Below are 7,050 nucleotides of genomic sequence, written 5' to 3' on the forward strand. Positions count from 1 at the left end.
AAGCTAAAATTCTAACGTTCGAGCAGTTTGTTTTCAACAGAATGTGAAAAATAAACAATGTCATAAGACAGTCGCTCAACAATACCAAAAAATCTTTACAAATGACATAAACGATAAAAACAAATATTCGAGAAGCAATATCTTTAATTAAATATCTGTACTATTACCAACTCATAATAATTTTCAAAAGTTGTAAATTAAAATAAACAGCTTTTTAATGTATGTAACAACATATTTTGTTGAAATAGTTTGTCGTATTAGCGGAAATGTACACTTTCACTTCTAGATATATAAACATAAGCCATAAAATTTGTCTGATTTGACAAGAAACCAGTAATAGCTAAGTTATCCTGGTTTAATGTTAGTTAAATGTTTGATTTCAAAACAGAAATTTTGTTTTTAACTGATAAAAGAATATCAAAATCAGATATGTGCCAGGCAATTACAGAGCTAAAATAGATTTGTCTGTCTTTGGGCATCGTAAATATGCTAACCAGAACAATAAACATAATCACAAAATCGCAAATTTATAGCATTGTGCCATAACAGCATCATGTTAAGATCTACTGTTGTTTGAGAAGTAAATATCTTACAGGTTTAGATATGGTTTTGATCAGGAAGAATTTAAATATTAGGGTTTGCTCTTTGATTACGCCTTGACAAATACCGTAAAGCGAGACGTTTTTGCGAGGTATAATATTGCTATATTCGCAAGGTTTTGGGTATCGAGAAAATAAATGCTCGCCAAGTTTTTCTCAAGATATTGTACGTATGATTTTCATTCCAATAACACTGAATACACAAAAAATAAAGACCCCAAAAATGTCAAATTTGATTCAGAGAGGATGACCAATGATCATTTACTAGTTTCCTAATAACATCATTTGTGTTACCGAAAGTGCGTCCTTAGTTGTATCGGAATAAGTAATAATGATGTTACTTATTCTCACATTTCTGCAGTAAGAATGGTAATTTTAATACATAATTTTAAAGGACAAAGAAAGAAAGCTGCAAAAAAGGTTGTTGTTTTCAAAATCATTTGAAAATAAATTCATTTTAACCGACAAGAAATATTATACAGATTGTTTTTACGTAACAAAATACATTCATCAAAATATTCTTTGTTATAAGTTAAAACGAAAATTAAGTTTAATGTCGGGTTTTGCTTAATCAATCTCCTTGCTTTGTGAAATCTTAAATTAATACCACATAATTACATAATCATTGTTCTCCTCAGATTAGAATATTTTCTAAAATTGAATTTATAATCAAGTTTGAAAGTTTTTACGATTTAGTAATAAAAGATTACAAATGAATTTTATACAAAGTACACAAATTTAATTGTGAAAGTGCTTTATCAAAACATTACATTAATTCTGAGCATGAATACATATATCTCCATATGTTTCCTTTCTATAGTGTTTTTAAGGTCTGAGATTGTCGAGGGCATATTAATTAACAATTAGGATTTTGGAACAGGGTTATATTGCTACAAGATTGACGTTATCCTACATAAGTCTTATGGTCGTCATCATCAATTAAGAAATAAATCACGGAAACTCCATCGTATCATTGTTTTACGATGGGCTGACAATTTATGCAGCATTATTTTACCCCAAGCGACAACGACGCTAAAAATATCGGCATAAATGGTCAGCCTGTGGTAAAACAATGATAAAATGGAGTTTCCGTGATTTATTTCGAATCTAATAGGGCAATAAAGGTACTTTTTATATTTTCGTGGCCTACTACGGTAACTTTAGACCCGCCATATTTGTCCATATTTGGCTGTACACTTTATGCTATGTCAAATGTAATGGTCGCTAGTGAAACTTAATATGCTTTGTATTTTTTTCTAATGAAGGAGAGGGCGAATTAAGTAGAAAGAGTAATCAAGGGAACCAATGTTATAAGGTTATAGCGGCAATCAAAAGAATGTAATCCAGGAACAAAGACCAGACATGGAAAACAGACACACACAACAAAAAACATAAAGTAAATGAAATCATACATACAAAGCAACAAACTATATATCAGTAGTTGCATATTGCATGTACAATATTTTTTTACATGTTACAACATATGCACAATTGAATTTGCAAAAAAAGATATATTGATATAGGTTAAAATTTATCGATAAACAACTTACTATATTTAGTATAGATATGAAGAGTTTTAAATGGTCTATTACAAATTCACTTGTTGAACATGGAAGTACATTTGCCGACTCAGAAAAAGGAGGGAAACAATATTTTGTTTTAAATCATGTAAATGTCAATTTTTAAATGATCCTTCATTTTATATCTTGAAATAAATAATCAAATTATTTTTAAGCGATTTGTTTTTGAGAATAAAAAAACTTTGAAAGCAGGACACACTTTTCTTTTTAATTACATTTTATCAAGATTTAAATTCGATTATTTTTGTCTGGAGAATTTATCGACCGGAAAATATTGAAAGAATCAACGAAAATTTAATTAAATATTTAAATACAATGCAACAAAAGAATAAAGAATTTAATTTCAAGCAACCATGGTAACTAAAAAGCTTTAGACACGATATGAATATAAATCGCAATGCTTTATCAACTTTCAACTAAGATCTTGACAGCATTAAAAATACGAAAAGATGATTTCTACTAAGAAAATACTGATAGAAAATCTCCTGTCATCTTTGAGAAATGCTTAAAAAGTAAAATAAATTGTATTTGTAATACTAACAATGTCAAGCAAGATTGCAAGCAAAGGTATACATATTAATATAATGATAAGGGAAACAACGAAATTACCGAACTATAATCCGATTCATAATCAAATCAAGTCCAAACTAAATCTTGCAAAATAGATAGATATTACAACACCACAGCAGCTGGTACCGCAATGGTTATGATTTGGTACAGGCATTTCAAATGAAATGGTGGGCTAAGAGAGGAGTACAGTTAGTACCCACTGGAATGCCGTATTGTTGTTGAAAAATAGCTCCTCCAAATGTGATGAATATATTATCAGTGAGGAAATCAAGCATATCGCAAACGTGTTTTTCTGTGTAGCAATATGCGATGTTTTAGAAAAAATATGAAGATTTGTAACAAAGAAAAAGATATTTTTTTTGGAAACAGCAAAGGATTTACGAATAAGTCCTTTCGAACAAGATTTCAATTTATCATGTGGTAAGGTTTTGATAATACTTTACTAACTCGATGATATACATATAATGAGATATATTTGCTACAGTAGTTTTTAGGTAACAACAAACACATACTTATGTCACTTTCCTTTTTCATGAGAAGGAACTACATGACATTGGATTACATTCTTTTGATTACAGCTAAAACATTGGTTCCCTTGATTACTCTTCCAATTAATTATCCTAGTATTCTTGTTTTCCGTCATTATAGTCTTATTTTCACCTGTGCGTCAATATATATATATATATATATATATATATATATATATATTATTTCCATAAAGAGGAAAGTTCACTCAATAAACAATAAAACCTGTCTTCTCTTTTGGTATGTTTTTATGTTAACCTCTATGAACTTAAAAAAACAGTTACTATTATATATTGCCAAATTAGTATATTATTTCAATTAGTAGATGTGTATGAACAATTAATTTGATATAATGAAATATGAAAAAATCATCAGTAACAACAAATATACTTTTTATTAGAATACACTCATAACCAGCAAATGTCACTGTGATATTAATTTGTGCATGGAAAATATACTTTGTCAAATCATTTGTATTTTATAGAAAAAACAAAATTTGTTTTAATGACTAAGATATGCACACAATTTTATTAAAGATCAGAAAAACTACAAATGCTTTCACAACATCGACTTTCTAATTGAGAACAATAACGAATTGATGTTTAGCATCACATCCTGAAGCTCCAATGGAGTATTTATTTGCATAATGCATTTCAATTGGACATAAATGTATTTTTTTCTGTCAGTGTCGAGTTAATATAATAACACAACGTAGTCTGATAAGAGCAATATCTGCCACATTCTTACGCAACTTTCACATGCTAGATGTAATCAGTTTATTAATCAGTTAATAATTCTCTTTCAAAACATTTTAAGAGTCCGTTTTATTTTCATTGTAAATGACAGCTTGAATTTTATTACAACGACATACACGGTAAAACAAATCCAGATGCATATCTCTCTGAAAATCATTATAAGTCAAGTAGTTTCGAAAACTGGAAACTTGACATGAAGGAAAGTAAATTAAATTTAAATATATTTTAAATACTTGAAAGGTTATTTAGGCTTTTTTCAAAGTTTAAAACAAAATAGTGATATATGTTGTACCTATATATTAGATTGGTTTCCCTTCGGCGCTGAAATGTTAGGATTTTTAACATTATAATTTATTATTTCTTGTTTCATGTAGATACATTTATTTATCGTTTGTTACAGTTTTAAGAATTCATCTACCTTTTTACGCCTTCGTACAGCCCGATTTGTTTGCAGTTGACGAAATTAATGTTAAACGGTCACAAGTTTTATATCCTGATGAAATTACGAAAAATATCTGTCATTGGAAGATATATCGAAACTGTTTTAACCGATTATTTGTATAAGCCTTAGAGTAAGACTTAAGAAGCATCTCTGTGTAACCAAAGTCAATGGGCATCACTTCCCTGATGGATGTTAGTAAATAGTTTAATGATAAATCAATATTAAAAAGACCTTTGAACATTTCTGCAATTTCGTTCTGCATTTCGATACAAGTTATAAATAAGGCTGTGTATCAAATAAAAGAAACTAAGTGTCCGAATCAGAAATAAACTGAAAAAAAATTTATGACATAATTTTATAATACTCGTATGTTTATCCTTCAGGAAACATTTTAATGACAGGTGAAATCAATTAAACTCAATATTACCAACTTGACTCCAATATATGGGAAAGGCAATTTTATCACGCAAACAAGACATTAATTGATTACTTTTCACGTATTTACTAGGTTGTAATTTTCGAGTGTTACAAATGTTTGAATAGTGGTATTGGTGTTATATTTCAGCGGGGTAAAGCATGCTGAATGTTGAAACTAAAGGGGAAGTCATTCCCTGTATATGAAATACATCAAAACCTAGTATAATGCTTTAGCAGCATGTTCACAATTCTTCAAAGATTAATATATAGCATTCATATATGAAAAAAAACCAAGATACATTCTTTAATATTCATTGTTGATATTTCAAAAGCTATCCATTTAAAATGTATCTCCCTAAATTTGTCTTTGAAGCATTGATTTCGTTGAGACTAAATTCCTCTTCATACACATCATTATATGGTTACACAGGTAGAAGACTTACTTTCTTTGATTTGTTTCGATAGTCATGGAAATTAAATTCGATTGATTCGTAAACAATGTACAAAACTGGGATTTTTAACATTTTTCTTTTTCGTGCTCATAAAAATTATCTTCGAAAGTTGACGCCATAGAACTATTATAAAATTATGTAAAAAAAAGTACCAAAGTGGAGCTAACTTAAGAAATTGCAAAAGAGAAATCACGACAAATTAGATATAATGACAGTGTGATAAAAACATTCTCCATCTTAAGTAATACTTGTAACTGTCAATTTACCGGATAATTATATCAGGTGATATGCATTGGCATGGATTTATATTTAATTGAATAAATTTGAGCAGCGTGACTGGCATTTTGCAGAATTTAATTTATCAGCAACACGGCTGTATCGTTTGTTAATTGACAGATACATGGTTAACCTGACTGTATATACATGCTACTATTTGAAACAATGCTGAGTGATTGACAATTTAAGTGACATACACAAAATGTTGTATTATGCATGAAAGCAATCTTGGCGTACATCACATGCTAATCGAATCATGCATTCATATATAACTGATTTAGTAACAGATTACATAAAAATAAAATAGACAAAATAATACATTCAAAGTAACAAAAGTAAATCAGCCATTCGGATTCAACTAAAAACTGGGAGATGGACCAGGTGCACCCGTACGGTTAGCGTCCGCAACTTTTCTAGAATCACCCGCCGAGTTGCTCATAAAATTTCAAGTCCAGGGTAGACAAAAGAGAAAAGAAAAACTATGACAAATTGAACAAATCAGTTGTCATGGTTCAGATGAATTCACCGTAACGATCCCCGTGTTCATGCGAACAATCATGAAATTTCTATAGTGAAGACTTCAATCTTGTAGCAACATAACCCAGTTCCAGATGACTAGTTATAAGAAATACAAAACATCTGCGTAGTTTCGGCAAGCTCTGACATAACGTATGAGTTGTGATATGAAAACTCCATACGCAGGTGCTGTAGGGATATTGCTACAGATGAAAGGAAAGTTTACAAAAAGGAATGAAAAGTCATCGCGTTTGTCGTATAGTTTGGTCAATAGTTTTCCTTTTCCATCGATCTGAAAGTGTAGGTAAAGATATGAGGCTGACTTTACAGTGTCAGTAGTATGCTTTATCTCAAGTTCTTTGGGGTAGATGCGATGTATCAAATCCATCCCTGAAACTAGGATTGTTTCGAGTATTTGAGATTTTACTGCCTACTGTGAACAAATGATAAAGCTCCTTGGTAAATGCATGTAGTCAGATGTTTATTAAAGGTAACGTTAAAAAATAAACCAACCGTGTTTATATTTGGTCTCTTGGACTTGTTAGGTATGTTAATTCTGTTCAGGAAATGAAGGAGTGCCATTGTATCAAACGAGAAAATATCCGACAAAATCAAGTTCCATATCACAAAGAAACTCAACAGTATACACTTAACCAGAATTGTGATATCTTTTAGTTATTATGATCTAATATTTGGTTGAAGGCAAACATTAGACCTATGTTTTGTTTGATTTTTGTTTAGTTCCCCTTAGGTTTAATTGTCACGAAATAGAGCCATATTATGACGGGGTGCTTTTTGGCGGGGGTAATTAACGTTGTTTTAAACGTCAAACGACTGCACTGTTACAATAGGTTTTAGATTGAATCCAGATATAAAACCTATGTCTTTTCAGCCGGTTTTATGATTGATATGAATTAA

This window comes from Perna viridis, chromosome 2, assembly GCF_037379345.1.
Source record: "Perna viridis isolate PV_CMFRI_1.1 ecotype Kerala chromosome 2, ASM3737934v1, whole genome shotgun sequence".
Lineage (NCBI taxonomy): Eukaryota > Metazoa > Mollusca > Bivalvia > Mytilida > Mytilidae > Perna > Perna viridis.